The sequence below is a fragment of the Poecile atricapillus genome, chromosome 32, assembly GCF_030490865.1.
Source record: "Poecile atricapillus isolate bPoeAtr1 chromosome 32, bPoeAtr1.hap1, whole genome shotgun sequence".
Classification (NCBI taxonomy): domain Eukaryota; kingdom Metazoa; phylum Chordata; class Aves; order Passeriformes; family Paridae; genus Poecile; species Poecile atricapillus.
In genome coordinates this window covers 1,337,822-1,362,859 of record NC_081280.1, presented here as the reverse complement: position 1 = coordinate 1,362,859, position 25,038 = coordinate 1,337,822, and the positions used below count along the sequence as shown (strand labels likewise).

Sequence of the window (25,038 nt, the reverse complement as noted above, 5' to 3'; positions counted from 1 at the left end):
TCAGTGATGTCACATTCTGCTCTGTGATGTCACAGCCAGCTCTGTGATGTCACACTCTTCTCTATGATGTCAGACCTCCACCCTGTGATGTCACAGCCAGCTCTGTGATGTCACAGAGACAGCCTATGATGTCACAGCTGCTCAGTGACCTCACAGAACCCACTCTGTGATGTCACAGCCCACTCTGTCACCTCATGTCACCAGATGATAAATTGTCTACCCCAGGTGAGCACACACTGCTCCTTCTCCAAACCCACTGGCCCATGGACACCACACAATGCCCATTGTGGAAGGAGGGGAACTGGAAGTTCTCCAGCCTCAGTGTCCTGCCAGCTCAGCCAGGCCCACTGGAACATTGGGCTCCAGCACCAGCAGGGACCAGCAGAGAGAGCCCAGCACAGAAGAATGCATGTGGAAAGGGGAGGGGAAATATGTTCATCATTTTGGGCTCATGATTACCATATGTCTGTTTAGTCTGGGACAATCAATGAATGGCTGTGTGCAAAATACAGAATAGAAACAGAAACTTCCCTGTGCTCAGCATGCCCGGCTTTGGGAGGAGCTGTCCCCCCGAGCATCCGGCCACATAAAGAATGCTGCTTCTCAATGCTGCATTGCTGCTGAGGAGTTTTTATTTTAGGGAATTTTGGGCACACTCCCAGTGCCCAGGAAAGCTGTGTCTGCTGCTGTTCACAAACAGAGAAGGGCTGCTGGGAGATGTGGTGGTCAGAGGCTGCCTGGGGTACAGTGACCATGGAATAATCGAGTTTTCAATATTCTGGGACAGAAGGAGGGGCAGCAACAAAACTTCTACACTGGAATTATGGAGGGCAGACTTTGGCCAGTTCAGGATGCAGATTTGGGGAGATCTGAATCACGTACTGATTTTTGTAAGGGAAACAGCCCTTAAAAACAAAGGGGTCCAGGAAGGATGGACACACCTCAGGAAAGTAAACTTAAGGGGGAAGGAGCAGCCTGTCCCTGTGTGCCAAAAGATGAATCAGTGAGGAAAATGCCTGGCCTGGCTGGGCATGGAGCTTTATCCAGGAACTCAAGGAAAAGATGAGGGTACATCACCTTTGGACAGGGGGGCAGGAATCTCAGGAAATATTCAGGGATGTCTTTAGGTCATGCAGAAAGGAAATGAGAGAAGTGAAAACTCAATTAGAACTTAACCTGGCTGATTCTGTGAAGGAAAATAAAAATAATGTTATAAATACATTAATGGCAAAGGAGGTTAAGTAAGGACAGCCCCCATTCCTTATTGGGGGGGATAAGGTTACCAAAGATGAGGAAAAGGACTATTGGGATCAGAGCACACAGGGCCAACTGAGTGATGTTAGAAAAGGTATTTTATTGCATAGTCCATCAGTCTTATGCAAGGATGGGACACTTAAGGTGTTACATTCAACACCATCACCTCAGAAGCCACCTAAATTCTAGTTACAATGTCTTTTATAAACTTTTTAACCAATCAAGAGGTTACAGAAAAGCTCAGCAGCATCCTCATAAACCAATCATCAATTGCTTCATCTCACATGATGCTGCTGCAATGTGTCTTTTCTTATCCAGTCATAGAACTCTACAGAAACTTCCATTGCTGTATCTGTAATTCCTTACTGACTTCAGAACAGGTTATATGTGAAACTTCAAAATCTCTATTATCTTACTTAACATATTTATTCACTTCTAGAAAGCATATTTCCACTTGCTGAAAGTGTGTTTCAAACATATTTTGACTTAAATTACAAGTTTCAATTCTTACTTCATGTTTGTACAGGTTCATTGTTGTAAAGCCCCAAGCCTTCCCCAAGGTCTCAGGTAAAACTCTGTGTCCATCTCTGTCTCTGGGCCTGGATGCTCAAGGCCCTGAGAGCTCTCTGTGCCTGCATTTCCCACCCAGCCCAGCTTGGGCTCCCCTGGCAGCTGCCTGAGGGTGCCCTGGGTGCCCTGGGCCAGAGCAGCAATAAAGAGATTGAACTGAGCTGGCCCCAGTCCTGAGCCCTGGGGACACCCCTGGATGTGGCTCCATTCCCCAGCACTCCTCGGGCCTGCCCATCCAGCCAGATTTTGAGCCGGGGAACAGATGCTGCAGAGGCTGTTGGATCAAGTTCCTGGGAGAAATCCCACAAGTTTGGGATTAGTGCAGCTGTGGCTCTGCACAAGAGAGCTCTTCAGCCACTTTCTCTCTTCTTCTCCCTCTGGCCATGGAGGCAGCTCGTGACTTCAGTGTGTGCCTCGTGTGTGCAAAGAGCAAATCTGTGCAGAATCGGGGCATGGAGGCTTTGGGGCATCTTGGCACCTGTGCTGGGCACAGAAGGTGTTTTCCATTGCACTGAGACTGTCTGCTGTGGAAAGTGGATTGAATGTCCAGCAGAGGAATGACTTTTGTTTGGATGGAGCTGTGCCTTCCCTTGCTTTGTTTGCTGACAAGGAATGAACATCCCTCTGTGTCTGGGGCAGCTCCTTCTGCAAGGAAAGCAGGTGGGAGTTGGAGCCAAGGAGCTGAAAGCTGCAGGCACAGCCTGGAGGGGAGGGAGCTCAGATTTGCACAAGGCTGCTCTGAGTGCCAGGGCTTGGATGAGGGAATTGGTGGGGTGGGGGTAGGGACAAAGTCTGATGGATTGTCAGCCATGAAGGGTCTTGATTTTCAGATCTATTCAGAGTGCAGGAGGAGGTGCTGGGGATCAATATCACCTGGGGATTGCTGATATCAGTGTATAAACAGGAAAAGAATAAATGGGGAAAAAGGTCTTCTCTCTCTGTGTTTTTTTTAATGTAATATATTATTACAAATGGAGTGAACACTTATCCAAGTCCTGCCTATGCTCAGGTTTCTGGCAGGAGCTCTGTTTCAGGCCACCTGCACCCCAAATTGCTCTTGCTCCCAAGTTCTTTAGAACGGCCCATTAGGTCTATTAGAAAATGAATTATTTACTGAATAGACTCAAGGTTAACAGACAAGAGACTTTAAACAGACTGCTTCCTCCACAGGATAACCCAAAGAAGTGCCAGTGGATACAAACACAGTGCACAATCAAGTTACCTGTATTACAGCTAGTGAAGAGCTGGCACAGATTAGGAGTCAATGGAACTCAGCACCCAATTGATGGTGGAGCACACATGGAGCCCTTTCTTTCCCTCAGCTTCCAGAAAGGAACCACCAAGATGCATCCAGGCTTGGGACAGAAGCCCTGCCCGTTTCCGGGGACTATGCAGAAGAGTTGTGCTTTGTGCAAGTTTTGTGTAGCTTTTCTAGTTTGTAAAGTGAAGTGTGTGTCACTCCAGAATCCAAGGCTCATCTCCCTTCAGGCTGCTCTCAAGGCAAGATGTTTCTGGCCAGCTGGGAACTGCAGCTCCCTGGCAGCAGAGAGAAGTCAGGACAGGACAGATGTCCGGCCTGGGTTATCTGCCCAGTTCCTGTGAGGGGGAGATGCCCTGAGTTCTGGCCCCAGCTGCTGGACAGAGCAGAGGAGCCCTTCTGTGGCCCAGGGGAAGTCCTGCTCCAGGAACCTCCTGGAACCAAGGGGCCCTTGTGACATTGGGATGCCTGATGGAGCCAAGGGACCATGGTGACACCAATGAACCTCCTGGAACCAAGGGGCCCTTGTCACACTTTGGAACTACAGAGACCATTGCTGAGTACGGAACCTCATGGAACCAAAAGCCCATTGTGACAGATCAGGGCCTGGTGGAACCAAAAAGAGCATTGTGACAGCGTGGGGCTCCATGGAGCCAAATATCCACTGGGACAGTGCAGAACCTCATGGAACCCAGGGGCCTCTGTGACACTGCAGGGCCTCAGTCAAGGAGTGCAAAGGTCTCAAACATTCCTTGCACGGTTCTGCCTTGGGGAAGGGGAACCTCCTTGGTGGCACCTTGGGCTGGCACACACTTGAGGAGTGCATCTGTTTTCAACAATGAAACTTAGGAGTTTTAGATTGCTTAAACAAAAAAATGGGGAAAACCTCCCTTTCCTGAGTGCAGGCAGCTCTCCAAGCAAAGCAGGTCCCATGTGAGGGAGGACACAGAGGATGGGGTTGGGGAATGTGGAGCAAGGTTGTCCACACTGGCTCACACCTTTTCCTGGGGTGACTTTATGATACTGGTATCCCCAATCGCCTGGTTTATGTTATATATTAAGTTCTGCACCTTTAAGACTGGCTCTGAAAACGAAGGGGAGGAAGAAGAAGCACACAGTTTGTGTTAAAAAAAAATATCACTCCCCCACACCTGGCTCCTGGACTGTGGTGGCTGCAGAACAGACACACTGCAGGACAGAGCTTCTCTCTGGCTTTTAGTTAGTTTTAGCTAATTGAGGCAGATGTGTTCCCTGGACCTTTTTTTCATTTTTTTCCTGGATCTGTGCAAACCTGCTCTGGACTGAAAAACACCCAGCCAAATCCCGGGAGCTCACACCTGTGGCCCACCGGGGCCTGGGCCTCGGCACTTTCCAGCGCTGGAGGGACTGATAAGAACCTGAGCGAGCTGAGCTACACCACATGAAAAGGACTTTTCTTCCTGGATTTGCCATCCTGGCGAACAGCAAGAGGTTTTATTATTTAATATTATTCAATTTCTGTTAAATAAACAGCTTTTTCCACTTCTCGCCAAAGAAATTTTTTTCCTTTCCCGGACCAATTGCGGGGGGAGGGATCATTTGAAACTTTTCTTCCCTGAAAAAACCTCCATTTCGAGTTTTTCTCCCAAATTTTCCCTAAACTAGGACAAATACAGTTCTTGGCGCCCAGCATGTGGTAAGAGAAAGTGTAAAAACCTGTACTGATTACTGATCATATTTTGGTTGTATTTATTCTGTATTGGGATAAAGCAGTCAGTAGCCATGTTGTTTGGATGCATAATATCTCTTGGGGTGGAGGCCTTCATGTGGATCTGGTCCCTAGAATTTTTTGAGGTTTTAATACCTGTCTTTTTTCTCTTTTACAGTAGAGGGGTATGGATTAGAATGGTTATTGTGCTGGGCTCGGTGATAATGATTTATAGGAAGTTCATAGAATTACTGAAGTTTCTGTCAGGTATGTTTGGCTTATGGTTTCTTCGCCCGACCCTGCCTCCCAGTCCCAGTAGCACAGTTTGGGAGTTTATTGGTAATTGCACCCAGTTTGTTAGAGGAAGAACAGGGGATGAGGCTTTTCAGCCTTTTCTTTCCTTCTTCTCCTTTGAATCTGTTATGTCCCTCTTTGAGAATACCCAGTTTCCCCTGAGTGTTAAGGATACCACTTTCCTGGTCACTTTCCTGGTAGTTCAGCTGTTGAGCTTCCTCTATATGGTCTGCAACTTCTCTAGAGTGAGGGCTGAGATATCCAGAGGAGCCAACGAGACCCCTGCCCCAGAAGTAGACTCAGGTGTGGGAAGTCCTGAGTGGTGTAGAGAATGGGAGAGAATGGGCCGGACTCTGAAGAAATTTTCTGATCCCCCAGCCTGGGAATTTTCACGTGAACAAATTCAGAACCCAGATGAAGTAGGGAAATATCTGGAAGAGAATTGCTGTGATGATTCTAAGGAGAAAAATCTCATTGCAATAAGCTGGGCCCTAGCGTATGCTTATCGCACGGTGCTAGATACTGTAGGGCAGGGAGATAAATCAGCAGCTACCCCAGTGACTCAGGCTAAAACAGACAGTGAGCCCAAGCCAGCAGCCAAACCAGACAGTGAGCCTAAGGCAGCAGCCAAACCAGACAGTGAGCCTAAGGCAGCAGCCAAACCAGACAGTGAGCCTAAGCCAGTGTCTGTTGCTCCTACCACGAGAGCCATGAAATTCAAAACCAAAACCCATCAGCCAGTAGATGATGATAATGGTGATGCGGGGGAAGGACCCTCAAGACCGGCAACTGACCAAAAATCAGAAGGCACTGGTGAACCTTTCTCCCTGAAGGGCCTTTGTGGCCTGAGAAAGGATTACACTCGACGACCTGATGAATCTATAATTAGTTGTTTAGTCCATCTGTGGGATGCTGCAGGTGAGGCTACAGTTCTGGATGGCACTGGAGCGAGGCATCTGGGGTCCCTGTCACACAATCCGGTTATCGACCAAGGAATGATGAGGGGGGCTGACCCTTATAGTCTCTGGAACGGGTCCTGAGAAGTGTGGCACAAAGATATCTGTGTGCAGACAATCTCTATATACAGCAAACTCATTGGAAAACCATAGAACAAGGGATTCAGCGCTTGAGAGAAATGGCAATAGTAGAGATTGTCTTTGTGGGTGACTTAGGTACTAGAAATCCAGACTTGGTGCCATGTACATCTGTGATGTGGTGAAAGCTTGTTCGACTTGGGCCACAAGAATACGCTTCTGCTTTAGCAATGATGAAGCCGGATGACAGGGAGGAGACCGTGCTGGATATGGAGAAGAAGCTCTGAGCATATGCAGAGACCTTGCATGGCTCCATACAGGCAACAATTGCAGCTGTGGGAACACGTATGCAAAACTACCAAGACAAAATAGAAGAGAAATTCAAGAAACTCAGGGAGGACCTTCTTCCAGTCTTGGCAGTACAGACCAGGAGCCCTGGTACTCAACGCAGAAATTCCCCAAATAGGGAGAAAAAGCTACGAGCTGAGCTGTGGTTCTTCCTGCGTGACTGTGGATAAATCATGAAAAGATGGGATGGAAAATCTACTGCAGCTCTGGCAAAACGGGTGCATGAATTGGAAGACAGCAAGACTCAGAGGGGATACTCCATCAAAAAGAAAGCCGCTCCAGTAGCCTGTAGTCAAACTGCCAAATATGATGATGATGATGACATGTCCGATCACCTTGAAGGAACATCCAAGACATATACCCAAGGAAAGAAAGATAACCAAGCCTAGAGGGGCCCTGCCTCTAGCCAGGTAGAGGCTAGGGAAAACCGTGTCTTTTGGACTGTGTGGATTCGTTGGCCTGGTACATCAGAACCATGAAAATATGAGGCCTTGGTTGACACTGGTGCACAGTGCACGCTAATCCCATCAAGACATGTGGGGGCAGAATCTGTTTCTATTGCTGGTGTGACAGGGGGATCACAGGACTTTACTTTAGTGGAAGCTGATGTGAGCCTGACTGGAAATGAGTGGAAGAAACACCCCATTGTCACTGGCCCCGAGGCCCCATGCATTTTGGGCATAGACTACCTCTGAAGTGGGTATTTTAAAAACCCAAAGGGACTTAGGTGGGCATTTGAGATAGCAGCTGTAGAGACAGAGGGTGTCCAGCAACTGAACACCTTGCCTGGACTGTCTGAGAATCCATCTGCAGGAGGACTCCTGAAGGTGGAAGAACAGCAAGTACCAATTGCCACCTCGACAGTGCACCGCCGACAGTATAGGACAAATCGAGATGCTGTGATCCCCATCCATAAAATGATCCGAGAGCTGGAGAGCCAAGGGGTGGTCAGCAAAACCCACTCACCCTTCAACAGCCCCATCTGGCCTGTGCACAGGTCTGACAGAGAATGGAGATTGACTGTGGACTATCGTGCATTGAATGAAGTGACTCCACCTCTGAGCGCTGCCGTGCCGGACATGCTGGAGCTCCAGTACGAGCTGGAGTCCAAGGCAGTGAAGTGGTACGCCACTATTGACATTGCCAATGCATTTTTCTCCATTCCCCTGGCAGCAGAATGCAGGCCTCAGTTTGCCTTCACGTGGAGGGGAGTGCAGTACACCTGGAACCGACTGCCCCAGGGGTGGAAGCACAGCCCCACCATCTGCCATGGACTGATCCAGGCTGCCCTGGAAAAGGGTGAGGCTCCAGAACATCTACAGTACATAGATGACATCATTGTGTGGGGGAACACAGCAGCAGAAGTGTTTGAGAAAGGAGAGAAAATCATCCAGATCCTCTGGAAGCTGGTTTTGCCATCAAGAAGAGCAAAGTTAAGAAACCAGCTTGTGAGATTCAGTTCCTGGGGGTAAAGTGGCAAGATGGATGGCGTCAGATTCCTACTGATGTCATCAACAAGATCACTGCAATGTCTCCACCAACTAATAAGAAGGAAACACAAGCTTTCTTAGGTGCCATAGGGTTTTGGAGAATGCATATTCCGGAATACAGTCAGATCGTGAGCCCTCTTTACCAGGTCACTCAGAAGAAGAATAATTTCCATTGGGGCCCTGAGCAGCAACAAGCCTTTGCTCAGATCAAGCAGGAGATTGCTCATGCAGTAGCCCTTGGCCCAGTCAGGACAAGACCAGATGTGAAGAACGTGCTCTACTCTGCAGCTGGGAGCCATGGTCTGTCCTGGAGCCTTTGGCAGAAAGTGCCTGGGGAGACTCGAGGCTGACCATTAAGATTTTAGAGCAGAAGCTACAGAGGATCTGAAGCCAATTACACCCAAACAGAAAAAGAAATTTTAGCAGCCTATGAAGGAGTCCAAGCTGCCTCAGAGGTGATTGGCACTGAAGCACAACTCCTCCTGGCACCCCGACTACTGGTGCTAGGATGGATGTTCAAAGGAAAGGTTCCTTCCACCCATCATGCAACCAGTGCCACATGGAGCAAGTGGATTGCTCTTATCACGCAGCGCGCCCGTATTGGTAAACTGGATCACCCTGGGTTTTGGAAATAATTACAAACTGGCCTGAAGGTGAAAATTTTGGTCTCACAGACGAGGAACAAGAGGAAGTGACAAGGGCTGAAGAAGCTCCACCATATAACCAGCTGCCAGCAGAAGAAACACGCTACGCTCTGTTCACTGATGGTTCCTGTCGCATCGTAGGGATGAACCAGAAGTGGAAAGCAGCCGTATGGAGCCCCACAGAACAGGTCACAGAGGCCACTGAAGGAGAAGGTGGATCAAGTCAACTTGAGGAACTCAAAGTTGTTCAACTGGCCCTGGACATTGCTGAAAGAGAGAGGTGGCCAAAGCTCTACCTCTACACGGATTCATGGATGGTGGCCAATGCTCTGTGGGGATGGTTGGAGAGGTGGAAAGAGGCTAATTGGCAGCGTAGAGGAAAACCAATTTGGGCTGCTAAAGAGTGGAAAGATATCCCTACCAGGATAGGGAGACTACCAGTGAAAGTCCACCACGTAGATGCCCATGTCCCCAAGAACAGAGCTAATGAGGAACACCAAAATAAAAAGCAGGTAGATCAGGCTGTAAAGATACAAGTGTCAAAAATAGATTTGGATTGGGAACATAAGGGAGAGTTGTTCCTAGCCTGATTGCCTCATGATGCCTCAGGTCATCAGGGGAGAGATGCCACCTATAAGTGGGCACGAGACCGAGGGGTGGATTTAACCATGGACAGCATTTCCCAGGTTACCCATGACTGTGAGACGTGTGCCACGATCAAGCAGGCCAAGCGGTTGAAGCCCCTCTGGTACGGTGGGCGGTGGTCCAGATACAAGTATGGGGAGGCCTGGCAGATTGACTACATCACACTGCCCCAAACCCGCCAAGGCAAGTGCTACGTGCTCACAATGGTAGAAGCCACCATGGGACAGATGGAAACCCACCGGGTGCCTCATGCCTCTGCCCGGAACACCATCCTGGGACTTGAAAAGCAGGTCCTTTGGAGGCATGGCACCCCTGAGAGGATTGAGTCAGACAATGGGACTCATTTCAAGAACAGCCTTATAAACAGCTGGGCTAGGGAACATGGCATTGAGTGGGTGTACCATATCCCTTATCATGCACCAGCAGCTGGGAAAGTGGAGAGGTACAATGGACTGTTAAAAACCACCTTAAAGGCACTGGGTGGAGGATCTTTTAAAAACTGGGAGCAACATCTAGCAAAGGCCACCTGGTTAGTCAACACCAGAGGTTCCACCAACCAAGCAGGTCCTGCCCAGTCTGAGTCTTTGCATGTAGTAGATAAAGTCCCAGTGGTACATGTCAGAGGTCTGCTAGGGAAGACGTTTTGGGTCAATTCTACCTCAAGCACAGACAAACCCATTCGTGGGGTTGTCTTTGCACAAGGACCAGGTTGTACATGGTGGATAATGCAGAGAGATGGAACAACACGATGTGTACCTCAGGGAGACCTGATCATTGGGTAAAAGGTTACTGCCATTGTCTGTACATTAAACCACGCAGACATGAAATAGAAGGAAATGTGTAAGTGTTGAAGGTATGAGCAAGTGAAAGATGGTGTTTTGAGTGAGTAAAATGAGAGAGTGGGGAATCCTGCAGCTCTCCAGCATGGGCGTCTGGATTCAGTAGCTTGGTGTGGGGCGTGACAGGGGCATGATGGATATATTGCTTGCATTTTTTGGGTGGAACTGAGCGGAAGTTTTTATGGATGTAAATGTGTGCAGAGTTAGAATGTTAGTTTTGGCAGTAAGTCGACGATATGGGGATAAGGGGTAGATTGTCCTGGGTTGATTATGATGTTAAATTGTCTCCCCATTCATCCACCTAGCCCAGACACAGGTTTTGTATTCTTAAAATTTCATCTAAGACTAAAAGTGAGTGGAAAAGAAGCACTGAGTCTATTATCAGAGACTGTACTTGCTCGCGCCACATTGGGAGTTTTGACTACAACACAGACAGACAACAAAAGACAGATCACCTTGGCTTTCCAGATCCTTGGAAGGACGCGATGCACAGACACACACCACTGGAGCCGGGCTCTGAAGCAGGAATACAGCAGCTAGTTAATCTATTTCTGGAACAATCCATGGGGAACATGAGGTGTAATCTCCAAAAGCTTTGGGGGGCAGATGGGTGAAACTTAGAAGCCTTATTGGAAGAGGCATGGAGAGTTTTCAGCAATTGAGAAGAGGGATATAAGCAAGAAATGAAGAAGCTAGTAGCAGTGGTACAGGAGAAAGGAAAAGGGAAAGGAAAGCACGGACAAGGACCACCCAAATGAGGTCCATCTCAACTGGGTAGAGACCAATGTGTGTACTATGGAGAATTTGGCCACTGGAAAAATGAGTGTCCAAAGTGGGAGTGAGATGGCCAAAAGAAAGAAGGGAAAGGAGGGGTGGTTGCAGTCGCACATCCACAAGAAGAGTGAGGAGGACCCAGGGAGTCCACCCCACAAAAGACCCCCTGGTTAAAAAAATGAAACTGGGGAAAAAAGAAAAGAAGTGGAATTTTTGGTTGATAGTGGAGGAACTTACTTGGTTTTAAATAAGGCCTTGATAGCTGTGAGTTATGAGAATTATGTTATGGTCAGAAGGTGTGGTAGTTTAGCATTTAGGGAAAGAAGTGGGAAACAGCCACAGAAGTGATTCCTCTGAGAGAGGCTGTGGGGAGTTCCTTCTGTGCTTGAGATCAAGCCAATAGCTGGCCAGTTCTGACAACTGACAGCATTCTGCACCACTGCAAAGTAACTTCACCTTTGTGAATGGCACCTTTTAAAAACCCAAGGCCAGGAACTGGTCTCTTTCTTTGCAGCCTTGAAAGGCAGCAGAGCTCTGGTGTGGCTGGCCCCGCTCCCCCGTGGCCTGTGCGGCCTGGGGGGGGCTGGGCCGGAGCCCAGCTGCTCCCGGGGGGAGATGGAGACTGCGGGATCCCCCCCAGGCCAGGCCAGGCTCTGCTGCGGTGCTGGCTTTCCCGGGAAGCCCTCCGGGTCCCGTTCCAGCGGGGTGGCCAAAGCCCTTCCCAGGGGAGCCCCCGGCCCCCAGGCTGGGCCAGGCCACGGCTGATGACACTCGCCAACACCCCCCCCTGCCCCCCGGCCCACACAGACAGCTCCTGAGAGCTGGCACCAGCCACACCTGAAATCCCACACCACCACTGCCTGCCATGGCTTGGGACAGATTTAACCCTTCCACTACACAGAGGAGACCTGCAGACTTTAATCCTCTCTCCAGGAAAAGAAAAGAACCAAGTGACACGTGAAAAGACAACGTGAAATATCAAGGTCAGTAAAAGAAGGAATCAAGCCTCAGGTGGAAGGAGAATGAGGAGATGCTCTAATAAGCTGAAATATTCTTTTGGTAGGGCCATGGAGATGAATAATTATGTTCTGAAAAATAACTCCTTTAATTCATGAAAGAGTATTGGGGGATTGAAGTATTCAAGCTGTAGATCTGGGCAAAGGTATCCATTGATGAAGCCAAGCAGATGGTGGAGTAGCTGTGATCCCATGAGAGCTTGAACAGAGAGAGAGGGAGATGAGAGCTGATGAAGACCCTTTGCTCCCAGGGAGAGAAGAAGAAAACCTCTATTCTCAGAGATGAAGAGAACCTTTGCCTTTGCATAACCCATCCTTAAAATAATACCCCTTAGCTCATGGCCCATGAACCCACCTTAAAATAATACCCCTTAGCTCATGGCCCACCTCTGAGTGGTGTGAAAATGAGAGGAGATGGCAGAGTTTGTGTCTGGGTGACTGCCATTTGTAGAAATGAAAACCAACAAGAAAAATGTTTCTTGTGGAGAACTCTCCATGGCATGAGAAGAGAAAACTCCTCTCCCTGCGCAGACTGAAGGAAAGACTATTGTATAGTTGGCACTGCTTTAACATCCCAGGTTTTGTCTCTGCCATGTCACTTGGGAAAGGAAAAGTTGGGTGTGGGGGGAGGAAAGGTTTCTGGAGGTTTTATTCTTGTTTCTTATTCTTGTAGTCCTGTTCATAAAGTTTCTTTATTCCTTTTAAGTTTTAAGCCTGTTTTGCCCTTCTCCTAATCCATATCTCACAGTAAGACAGAAGGAAGTACTCTGGTGATTTTAGCTAGAGCTAAAACCCACCACACTCAGCCACTCCTGACAGGACTTGTGCTCCAGACCCCTCACCAGCCTTGTTGCCCTTCTCTGGACACGCTCCAGCCCCTCCATGGCCTTCCTCAATTGGGGGCCCAGGACTGGACACAGCACTCGAGGTGTGGCCTCAGCAGTGCCCAGCACAGGGGAAGAATCCCTGCCCTGCTCCTGCTGGCCACACCATTCCTGATCCAGGCCAGGGGCCATTGGCCTTCTTGGCCACCTGGCCACACTGCTGGCTCATGTCCAGCCTGCTGTCCATCAGTGCCCCAGCTCCCTTTCTGCCTGGCCGCTGTCCAGCCACTCTGTCCCCAGCCTGGAGCACTGCAGGCCTTGTTGTGGCCAAAGTGCAGGAGCCGGCACTTGGTCTTGTTCAACCTCACCTTGTTGGCTTTGGGCCCTGGATCCAGCCTGTCCAGGTCCCTCTGCAGAGCCCTCCTGCCCTCCAGCACATCCACACTCCCACCCAGCTTGGTGTCAGAATGGTTCCATGAGGCCCTGGAGTGTCACAATGGTCTCCACGGTTCCATGACACTCCGTGGAGTCACAGTGGATCCTTGGTTCTTTGGGCCCAGCAGTGTCACAGTGGATCCTTGGTCCTTCTGTTACTATGGGGTTAAATGTCTCTGAATAATGTTTCTGAAAATCATGTAGAATTAGGCCACAAGAATGTCTGGTATTAGGGATGGTCTAGCAAGCTGAAATGTTTACGGTAACAGGAACTGGTGCTTGGGGTCTCCAAGATACCCACCCAGAGATAAGATTTGTACATGTTCGTACAAGGATGAGCTAACTCTCATGAAGCAATATCGATAAAGTTAATGATGCAATATTAATGAAGCAATATTGATAAGGTTGTTATAGTGATTACTGCTACAGCTGAAATTGTAGAAATATGTGCACTTTGGACAAAGACAATGGAGCTAGATTTGGGTTGCTGATACCCCTAGTTCCCACACACTTTAATAAAGCACCTGTATATAATCAATCTGTGATTATGTGTGTTCCTGAACGCTGACATTTTGGTGACCCAGATGGGACCCTGTGAGTGCTGCTGAGCGAGTTCATGACCCGATCACGCTCCAGCCGGCACCGAGGGATTCTCGGGGAGCCCATCCGGCCGTGACCGTCTCCTCTGCTCACAACGTCCCTCTGAGAGAGGTAAGGTGCTTTTCGGTCTGGTCTGGTGCCTGCCAATAAGACGCAGCGAAATCTCCACACGGTTGGGCTGGAGGAATTCCTGGTATTGCCCAGGCACCGTCTGTCAGACAACTGCGAAAGCGTTGCAGGTTCAGCATCAGTGGTGTGTGGTGTATTGTAACTGTAACATGGAGAAGCTTAAAGGGATTTGAGGTGGCAATGCCCCTATAGCACGTACTTCTCCTTTGGGGTGCTTATTGGCACATTGGAAACAGGGTAACTTTGGGAACAAGGTTTACGTGAAGAATATTTGATTGATTATTGTAATACATGGTGACCAGGATATGATCTGGACAGTGGGGAAAAGTGGCCAAGAAATGGATCTTTGCAGTATAACACCATTTTACAGTTGATGTTGTTCTGTAAGCAAGAGGGAAAATAGGATGAAGTTCCGTATGTAGATTTGTTTTTCTATTTGAGAGACAAGCCAGAATGGCAGGCTGAGTGTGGATTGATGGCAGTTAAAGCATGTGTGAGTGATAAATGTGAGGTTTGTGTAAAAGGAAAAGTTGTTTAGAGCACTTGGTATTAAAAGAAAGTTTGCGTCAGGGGAAAGAGATGGATCTTGATTTACAAGTGGTTTCAGCAGAACCAAAAGAACCTGATTCTGTTTTGTCTGCCCCTCATAGTAAAAGGTCTTAAAATCTTAGAAAATTCGGGGACTTAGGTTTGGAAAGCCCTGGGAAAAGCAGGCCCTGGGAAACCTTAGGCCTTGTGCTTGCTAAAGACCAAGTCAAGCTGCACCTGTGTAGTCAGTATGTGATAAATGATACAATTGTTAGATGTGGTTAGATATAATTGTTGTTTAGAGAACATGGGGAACCATGTTAGGGGGCTAAGGGGGGATCACGAGAAATTCATGCTTGGGTAAAAACAATGCTTACAATAGAACAATGTAAGTTTAATAATTAATATGTAAGTTGCATAACGATAGAGTATAAAATATGTCCAACTCGAAAACCAAATGGGGTCAGATTTGGGTATGTGTACCCCTGAGACCCAGAGCTCTTTAAATAAAGCACCTTCATATAACCATTCGTGGTTGTGTGTGTTCCTGAACGCTGACATTTTGGTGACCCAGATGGGACCCTGTGAGTGCTGCTGAGCGAGTTCATGACCCGATCACGCTCCAGCCGGCACCGAGGGATTCTCGGGGAGCCCATCTGGCTGCGACCGTCTCCGCTGCTCACAACGTCCCCGGGAGAAGAGGTAAGGTGCTTTACTTTGGTTTTGGTGCCTGCCAGTTAGACGCAGTGAAAGCTGCGCGTGGTTGGGCTAAAGGAATTCCTCTTGGTAAAGCCTAGGCGCCGTCCATAAGACGACTGCGAAAGCATCGCAGGTTCGGCATTTGTGGTATATTATAGTTATAGTTATAATATGGAGAAGCTTAAAGGGATTTTGGGCAGCAGTGCTCCCATACCGGGTACTTCTCCTTTGGGGTGCTTATTAGCACATTGGAAACAGGGTAATTTTGGGGAAGAATTACATAAGAAAAAGTAAATTTCGGTGAGATCTCCCACAGAAAAAGACCCCAGCAACCCCGTCTCATCTGTTGGTAGCTATAACCTCTTCCCTCTTTCTTTACTTTGTTTTCCTTGTCTCTCTCTCTATCCTCTATCGCATAACCCTTATTGTTGGCACTAAAATAATGGTATATTGTTGTTGTTATGATTTAAACTGAAATCCCTTTGTGTCCTTTTGCACTCTGAGATCAAACGAACCTCTCACGAGTCCCACTCACGTTAGCGAATCATGACATCTGAATTGGCATCACGGACAGGATTTCTGACAGACAGGAGGGGCTGCAGGTTTGTTGTGCAGTCTGTATTAAGGGAAGGACGTCTCGCTCCAGCCGCACCCAGCCCGACACTCCCAAAAGAGTGAGCGGTGTCTAGAAAGCAAGGGAGGCGACTCGAATTTCCCACAAACTGCACACGCCGAGGTGAAAAGCACCCCACACTCACTTGAGGGCTCTGTCTGCAGAATTTCACAAAAGATCTCTTAGTGCAAACAGACAGGAATGTTTTCGTTGTTGTGTGTACGAATTTTGACTGCTTGGTGTAGCAAAGATACAACCAGAATTTTAAACTAAAAGAGTGCCTCCCAAGCAGATTTGGTCTTTTTACCCATACAGGGAAGCAAAAAGTTGTGTGTGTGTGTGTGTGTGTGTGTGTATAATTTAAGTTTATACCTCCCTGTAGTGGTTTTCCTTTGTAAAAATGACTGAAAACAGCAGTGCAAAAGTTAAAACTGCATTTTATGCATGTTATGCTCTGTTAGCAAAACACAATGCCAGACCTTCTCCGGGAGGGAAAAGTTGGTGCTCAATAATTGGTTTAATTTGGAAAATGTGATTGATAGAGTATGTTCTTTTCAACATGAAACAAAATTTAAACTGGGCAAAAATAAAACTATACTCTGCTCAGTTTTGGGAGCTTGTCTTACAGCAGCTATAGAAACTCGCTGTAAGCAAAGAAGTGAAGAAAAACTGCCTCCAAAACCTAGTTAAAATTTTGCAAAGACAATTGGATGAAGAAAGAAGTAAGATCAATCTGTTGTGAGCAGCTCTCCATGATAAAAATTCAAAAAATGCTGACTTGCTAAAAGAAACAAGAGAGGAAAACCCCTCTCATTAATCAAATTTACCCTCAAAAAGAGCTAACTTGGATAAAATTGTGGGGAACACTGCTGTCCTAGTTTGAAACCTCTAATTAAAAATATAATTTTTAATTATATAATATAATTATATAACATAATTATATAATATAATTATTGTATAATATATTAGAATAGAATATAATATACTATTAATACCATATTATAATAGAATATAATTATATCAATGATAAGGATCTTGATCTGCATATAACTACTAAAATAGAAATAAAAATAGGAAAAAAAAAATAGAAAAAAGAGAAAAAGAAAAAGGGAGTATGGGCGTCTCCCTCACGAGTCAGAGACAGAATACGTATTCCAAGTGTCTCTCACTGGACGTGATCCAATTCGATTGGGAGAACAGGAATCCAGTGGGTACTGGGGACATGAAGTATTTTTAACAACAAGAGACATACATAACCCATGGTCCCTAACTCAGCACGCAGCTTATTGGGCAGAGGGGCTTAACCCCTTGGAAAGGGGGGACTTTATTGCTATAGTTTGTACCCCCAACTAACTACTGAAAAATATTCAGAAAGCTGCCTGCTTACAAATGATACACAAAAGAAAATTAATTGTTGGTTATGAATTACCAATGTTGTTACTTGTGAAAACTGAAATTATGGACTTGTAAAAATCCCAGGAGGAAAAAAAAAAAGAGAAAACAAATCTCTAATGTCCAGTATTGGTGGTCACTAGAGATAAAGAAAGGGGTCTCCAAAAACATAATGGGTGGCTTATCACTTGAAAGTTGAGTAAAGTAGTCTCTAATTGGCACTGTCCCAGGTTCATTGTATCGAATGCCCCATTGTATAACCCAGCACACCTCCACAGGCTCTGGGCTGTGAGCCAAAGCAGTCTCCTTCTCAGCTTCTGGGAGTGGAGCCCAAACAGCTTTAGAATCAGGGAAACTGGTAACCCTGCCTCTCATGGGTGAGCAGAGAGGGGGAAGTTAGTTGTATTTAAAATGCTCACTAGAAGTAACAAAACTGGAGACATACTGATTACAGCAATAGTAAGTCCTAAACGTGCACCTATTGCTTCTGTAGTTAACAGTAGAGCCCAAATTTCTGTGTTGACCAATACAGACTAGTACAGGATTTGAGAGCAATAATAGAATAACTAAAGATATTTACCCAGTGATAGCTAATCCTTACACATTGTTAACATCCGTGAAAGAGAAATAGAAATGGTTTACTGTAATTGATTTAAAAGATGCCTTTTTCTGCATACTCCTTGACAAAGAAAGTAGGAAACTGTTTGCCTTTGAATGGGAAAATCCAGACAATGGAAGGAAAACCCAGCTCACCTGGACACGACTCCTACAAAGATACAAGAACAGTCCAACCCTATTTGGAAGCCAGCTGGTTAAAGAGCTGGAGATTTGGACCGAAAACGGGCAAGTACCGAGAGAACAATACCTGCTGTTACAGTATGCTGATGATACACTGACAACTACAGAAAACAACCTGCATAAAGGTAAAAATTGAAAATTTTAAATCAGCTGGGAATGGGAGGATATAAGGTGTCTAAAGAAAAGGTACAAATTGCCCAACAGACTGTGATTTACCTGAGATGTGAAATCTCACAAGGGCAATGAAAGCTGGGTACTAATCGTATTCAAGCTATTTGTGCTATTCCAGAACCCCAGAACCTGCATGAGCTGCGAGTCTTCCTCGGGATGGCTGGATGGTGCTGCCTGTGGATCATGGACTATGGACTAATTGCAAAACCCCTGAATGAAGCCCACAAGACACAGCCATTTACCTGGGGCAAACCACAGAAGGAGACCTTCCTCAGACTGAAGGAGGCATTGACAACAGCTCCAGCATTAGGACTGCCTGACCAATCCAAAGATTTTCAGCTGTTTGTGCATGAAAGATCACATCTAGCACGGGGAGTGCTGACCCAAGGTTTGGGAAGCTGGAAAAGGCTGGTAAGCTACTTCTCCAAACAACTTGACCACGTGAGTGCTGGATGGCCTTCATGCCTGTGGGCAGTTGCAGCCACCGTGATGCTGACACAAGAAACTAGGAAACTCACGATGGGTAGACACATAGATGTCTATGTGCCACACATGGTGACCACTGTTTTAGAACAAAAGGGGGGCCATTGGCTATCTCCAAGCAAGATGATGAAATTCCAGGTAATCCTGACTGAGCAGGATGATGTCACACTAAAGACAACTAACCTCTTGAATCCAGCTTTGTTCCTAGGTACCACAGCTGAAGAAGGCCCATTGGAACACGACTGTGTGGAAGTGATAGAACACACCTGTTCAGCTAGAGCTGAAAGATGTCCCACTGGAACAGGCAGACTGGGAGCTGTTTACAGGTGGAAGCAGTTTTGTGGAGAACGGGACCAGATACCCTGGATATGCGGTAACAACAACAGGTGCAGTGGTGGAGGCAAAGCCTTGCCAGCAAACACATCTGCCCAACGAGCAGAACTGGCTGCTTTAACCAGGGCATTAGAGCTGAGTGAAGGGAAGAAAGTAAATATCTGGACTGATTCAAAATATGCTTTTGGAGTGGTGCATGTACATGGGGCACTGTGGAAAGAAAGAGGACTGCTGTCTTCTCAAGGCACACACATTAAACATCAAGATGCAGTCCTGCAATTAATAAAAGCAGTACAAAAGCCTGAGCAAGTAGCAATCATGCACTGCAAAGCTCACCTTTAAAAACTAATGTATCTCAATTCAATTTACCTCCAGAACCAAAATATTCAATAGAGGATGAGAAATTGGGATGCTCACTGAATGCACAGAAGAATTCAGAAGGGTGGTAGGTGACTACACAGGGACAAGTAGTGGTACCCCTCTTGATAATGAGAGAAGTTCTACAAATTAAACAGAACGAATGTCATTGGGGTGCAGAGGCATTGGTGAAATTGTTCAAACTAAATTTAATTTCAGTACAGATGTTAACAATGGCAAAATCGGCAATGTCAAAATGTGAAATTTGCTTGAAGAACAATCCAGTGGCTAGACAACAGGCACAACTGGGGAAAATTGGGGTAAGAGTAGAACCAGGAGATTATTGGCAAGAAGATTTTGTAGAATTACCAAGAACTCGAGGATACAAATATCTATTGGTAAGGGCTGACACATTTTCAGGATGGCCAGAAGCTCTTCCCTGTCACACAAATCAAGCAAAGGAGACAGTCAAGTGGTTACTGCAAGAAATCATTCCAAGATTTGGGGTGCCTCTAGGAATATCATCAGATAAGGGCCCACATTTCATAGCCACAGTAGTGGGAGAGGTGAGTAGGTTGCTGGGAATAGCTTGGGATCTCCATACACCATGGAGACCCCAATCCAGAGGACAGGTAGAGAGGATGAATCAGACCTTGAAGAGGCAAATCAGCAAAATATGCCAAGAAGCTAAATTGCAGTGGCCACAAGCTTTACCAATAGCACTGCTGAGGATTCGGATAAAGCCTAGAAGCGGGATGTCAGTCACTCCTTATGAGATATTGTATGGGAAACCATAGGAATCCCCTGAACCTAATCCAAATGTACATGTTACAGGGAAGCAAGAGGTGTAGAATTATGTTCTGTCTCTTGGAAAAGCTCTAGCTTGACTTTGGAGCACCCTTGTGTGGAATAGGCCACTGACTCTTGAGAATCCAGTTCATGACATCCCCCCGGGAGATGAAGTGTACGGTAAAAGCTGGAAGGAAGAAGCATTAAAAGAAAGGTGGAATGGACCCTATCAGGTACTGTTAACTACCTTGACAGCAGTCAAAGGAGCTGGACTGGATCCCTGCATACATTACACCAGAGTGAAGAAGGTTTCCCCTGCACTGTGCACTGCACAAACTGTAGGGCCAACAAAGCTGCAGATAAAGCGGGTTTGATTGTTTCAAATGTCTAGGTTGCTAGTGACTGTAATGGTGATTATTTTATGGCCTTTAGTGCCATCAGTTGGAATCAATGTTACCTTGAGATGTGAAATGCAAAAGGATCAGCTGACAACTCTTCATTTTAGAATGAAGAGGGATGTGGGGGTGCAGCCAGAAACACAAGTGAGAAAAGTCTCTAATACTATCCAAGCAGAAAATGTGGTGATTGGATTAATTAAAGATTTTGCCAACTTGCAAAACACCAGCAAAATAACTGCCTGTCTGCCAATACCAAAGGCAGCAGGAGACCCAATAAGCTGGGGAATTATAACATCAAAATTACCTGAAATACAAAAGAATAAAAATGAAAATGTGAGCTGTGTATTGCAAATAGATTACTAGTACCAAAAGAAGACAGTGTTTGAAAATGCTGTGAAGCCAAAGTATTCATCTCTATGGGATTGTCATGAAAATGGAGGAAAGGATGAACCAAAACTAGGCTGGTATGGGAGATTAGGGAATTATGGATAGTGTTATGAAAAGATAGCAAAGGTTATTAAAGAAAATATTCCAGTGTCAAAATGGAAGTATGAAAGACAGGAAAGAAAAATCGGGCTGAAGCTTGGGACAGTGCATGGTCAGTGAGCGTGCTTCAGAAATTCCAATATATGTCAGATACCCCTTGGTGCATTAAGTGGGAAGGCTCTGAAAATGAAACAGATCCAGAAGTATGGAACACTGCAAGCAGTGGTAGAATGGAAACAGACAAAGTGAATTGGTGGTTATGGAACAAACTTAGGACTTGTTGGAGTCTGAGATACAGAGTGTGTGCCCTTGTTTCTAATACTTAGTTCTAGGATTCAAAGAAACACTGAATTGCATATGACATGAAATTCATGAGCATGTCTTTAAAAAGACCTTTACCTTTTACCCATTTAAAAGAGGATCTTTGTTAGCCATTTTACCCTTTTCTATCATAGTGCACATAGCTCCTTGTACCTTGAAATGCTGATAAGAAAAAAATAAACAACTGAGACTGAACAAGAGAAAACTGCCTCCCTCTCGTCAATCTTCAGTTCAAAGGGAAAAAGAACCTAATCAAAAAGTCCCTAACGAGACAGATAAGAAGCAACTCTCAGTGAGAGACAACAGAAACAATGGGATGGATTCCACTAAAAGATCAAAGAGGCACTGAAAGAACACTATGAATTCCATAAAAGTAATGAATTAAGAAGGGATTATGCATTGGGGGTGGGGGGGAAGGTATCGCAGGTATCAGGTGTTCCGGGCAGTCTGTACCTGTCAAGTACCTCAGCCTGTGGGGAAAGAGAGAAGGGACAAGTGGCCGGGAATTAGGATAAAAAGGAGGCTGAGCCCTCCAAAAATCTGAGAGACCCCAGGGGAATGCCCCATGGCCTCTCTCTTTATTTGAATAAAGAAAAAAAAGTCTCCTCTGTCTCCTTTTTGGACATAAACCTCTGGCGTTTGTGGATGAATTTTCCTGACAATTGTTTCTAAAAATAACTGGAATAACAGTTCCAATTTAGTTAGCCAAAATCAATTCCATTTATTGCAGTAACAATCTTTGTCAATTAGTGGAATTCCTATGTCATTTATCATTTCCCCCATGCATTTTTCACCTCCTCTTCCCTGGCCTTATCTCCCCTCAGGCCCCGCTCGTCCTCGCCGAGTCCGGCCCGCGCCGGGGCCGCGCCGGGCGCGCGCGGGGCCGAACGCAGCGCCCCCCTCAGGCCGTTGCGCCGCGGCCGTTGCGGCGACAGTCGGAGACAGATCGGGGCCATGGAGGAGCTGCCGCTGCCCGCCGGAATCAATGCCAGCACCTTCCCCGCCAAGCTGTGGGGCCTGGTGAACAGCCCCCGCGTCCGCTCCGTGCGCTGGGACAGCCAGGCCCAGGGCTTGCTCATCGACCGCTTCCTCTTCGAGCGGGAGCTGCTCAGCCCGGGCGGCGCCCACGGAGGGGGCGGCCAGGGGGCGGGGGCGGCCCCGGACTGCTTCAAAGCCACGCACTTTGGCAGTTTCGTGCGCCAGCTCAACTTGTACGGCTTCCAAAAGGTGCCGTCATGGCTGGGCTCAGCTGTGCCGGGCGATGCCGGGGCTTTGCTCCACTTTATGAATCCAAACTTCCGCCGCGATCGCCCCGAGCTCCTGCTCCACATCAAACGCCGGACCAGGGCCAACAGGCAGAGACTGGCCGCGGGGCTGGAGGTGCGTAGCCGCCAGCCCAGCCGCCTCCAGCGGCCCTCCACGGACCGGTCGCTGCCTGCCTTCCCCACCGGGCAGCCGCCCAGAGCCGGTGAGACGGGGTGGGAGCTGCGGGCAGGGAGGGAGGCGTGGGCTTTGTCTGTGCCGGGCTGCCGGGGGCTGTGGGACAGTCCCGCCGTGCCTGCGCTCGCCACACGCTGGCCCGCTCAGCCGGCAGCCGGCCCGGCCCTGCACCGTGGCTGGCGCTGCTCGTTGGGCGGCCCTGGGACGCTCGGGGCGGTCTCCGGGAGTGCGGGTGAGCCGAGGGCTTGGGCGTATTGGTCGAGACCCAGGGGCTGCTCATCGACCGCTCCCTCTTCGAGCGGGAGCTGCTCAGCCTGGGCGGCGACCAGGGGCCAGCCCCACACACTTTCAGAGCCACGCAGCTCTGAAGTTCTGCAGCTTCCTGTGCCACTTCGGCCGCTGCGGCTTCCACCAAGTGCCGGCCCGGGCTGTGGCGGCTGTGCCGGGCGATGCTGGGGGCTGGCTGCACTATAGAAACAGCAGATTTCACCGTGACCGCCCCGAGCTCCTGGGCCCGGGAGCTGTGCCGGGCTGCATTTGGGTTTCTGGCAGCTGCCTCCTGCCAAGGGTTGAAGGGATAGGGGAGAGCTCAGTAGACAGGGAGCTGGTTGTTGCAAAGGGAATAAAATCCCATAGAGCCGTGTGTGTAGAGTTGTTTATTTCAGTGCTGGAGGTGAGGAGGATTTCTCCTCCTAATTCATCCACCTTTGTCAATTCCTGTGCTATATTTAGTTACTATTGCTTGGTGTTACTATGACATTATAACATATGGAACTAATAGACACAGTATATTATACACTCTGGAATTAATTTACATAGTATAATCTCATGACTATAGATAGTTATTTTTCACTGTGCTTGCGCCTCCCCAATTTGGGGGCCGTTGGGGGTCTTTGATGAAGGCTTCCAAAGTCATCTTTGGATCTGAACTTTTCAACTTTGTCTTCAGAGCATGCACAGCTACGGTGTTCCTTGGTCTGTCTGGTCCTAACTGGTCTAATTTCTTTATCTTGTGGCTAATTGGCTTGATGTTTGCTAATTTTTCATTAGTACTATACTTCCCTATCTCTGAAACTGACCACCTGGTGAGATTTTCATTTTTTTTTCCTGGGTCTCCAGCTCTGAGCAATCAGTTAACCATATACTAGGCACTACAATGCATAGAAAGACATCTATATCAGGTTAAATAGATCCATGAAGTTATGATTCAGGTTCTATTGATATCTGTTGATACGGATATATTAGGTTATATTGATATCTTATAAATCAACCTGTAGAAGCAGCTTGTAAGTTTGACTTAAGTTCTATAAGCATCAAACCCCCCAAGACATGTGGTGATATTTTTCTTTCTCAGCCTGTTTTGGGAGGAGGTGAGCTTTTGTCTTCCCTGACAAAAGCACAGTTGCTGCCAAGGGAAACACACCTGAGGACCAGTATTGACCCAGCCTTCCCTTTGCTTCCTTTCTTCTTCCCTCCCTGCTGCACAGCTCCCTTGCGCCAGAAGCGTGATGCTGCCTCACCTGAGGATTCAGAGCTGCCTCCAGGCCCTTCCAAGAGAAGTGCAGGTGCTCAGGAGAGTGAGGCTTCCCCAGCAGCTGCCAAGAAAGTCTGTGCCACCTCTGGACTTGTTGGGGCTTCACCAGTGGAACCATCAAGAGAGCTCATCCAGAGATTTAATCTCCGCAAGCTCACGGTTCCACTGGTTCGCCTGGACCTGAAACGCCATCCTGAGCTCATGGTTCACCTCACTCCAATCCACCCTGAAGCTGCTTGCAGGCCCCTTGGACACAGCAACAGCTGCTCATCTTCTCAGCAGCACAGCCCAGCCTGCGAGCCATCAGGTAGGGAAAGAGTTTCTACCCTTCCTTTTCCAATAGGTCCTGGCAACTGAGCTTTTCAGGTGTTTTCCCTGAGTCCTCTGTCATGGCTAGATCTCAAGTGAGAATCACGTAGAAAACAGTGTTAAGTGTACTAGGAAGTGGGACTGTGAATGCCAAAGTATTCTCTGCTCTTCCTGTCCTTCCTGCAGATGTGGAGGTTGTTCTGGGCATTTTCCAGACAGCCTGTCTGCTCAGGTGCAAGGGCTGGGTGAAAAATATTGCCCAACAGACAAGTGGTCAGTGTTAGGTGAACTCCCCTGTTTCTTGGAATGAAGTCCAACTAGGACGGTGATAGGATATTGCAGATGTTTCAGACTGACTGGCCTGCAAATCGGGCCGTGCCATTGAAATGAACTCTGTGTGCCTCAGAACAGCTGCAGCTGCAGCTGCAGAACATGGCCTCACCTACAAGGTTGCTTTTAGAATAAACTCACAGTTGAATTTCTCAGTGTGTGCCTGAAGATCCAGGCTCTGCTTGGGTGAATGCACGTTCTGTGGCCTTCTGTGTT

At 47.5% G+C, this 25,038-nt stretch overlaps 2 protein-coding genes across 2 annotated transcripts in view; both read left to right on the top strand.

The window, feature by feature from the left end:
- Positions 1-25,038, top strand: part of LOC131590198 (olfactory receptor 14C36-like) — a 595,201-nt gene that overhangs the window by 495,062 nt on the left and 75,101 nt on the right. The window lies entirely within an intron of this gene.
- Positions 16,041-25,038, top strand: part of LOC131590191 (uncharacterized) — a 141,173-nt gene continuing 132,175 nt past the window's right edge. Inside the window, exon 1 of the mRNA XM_058860099.1 lies at positions 16,041-16,059. The gene's annotated coding sequence lies outside the window, so the exon portion shown is untranslated. The remainder of the gene's footprint in view (positions 16,060-25,038) is intronic.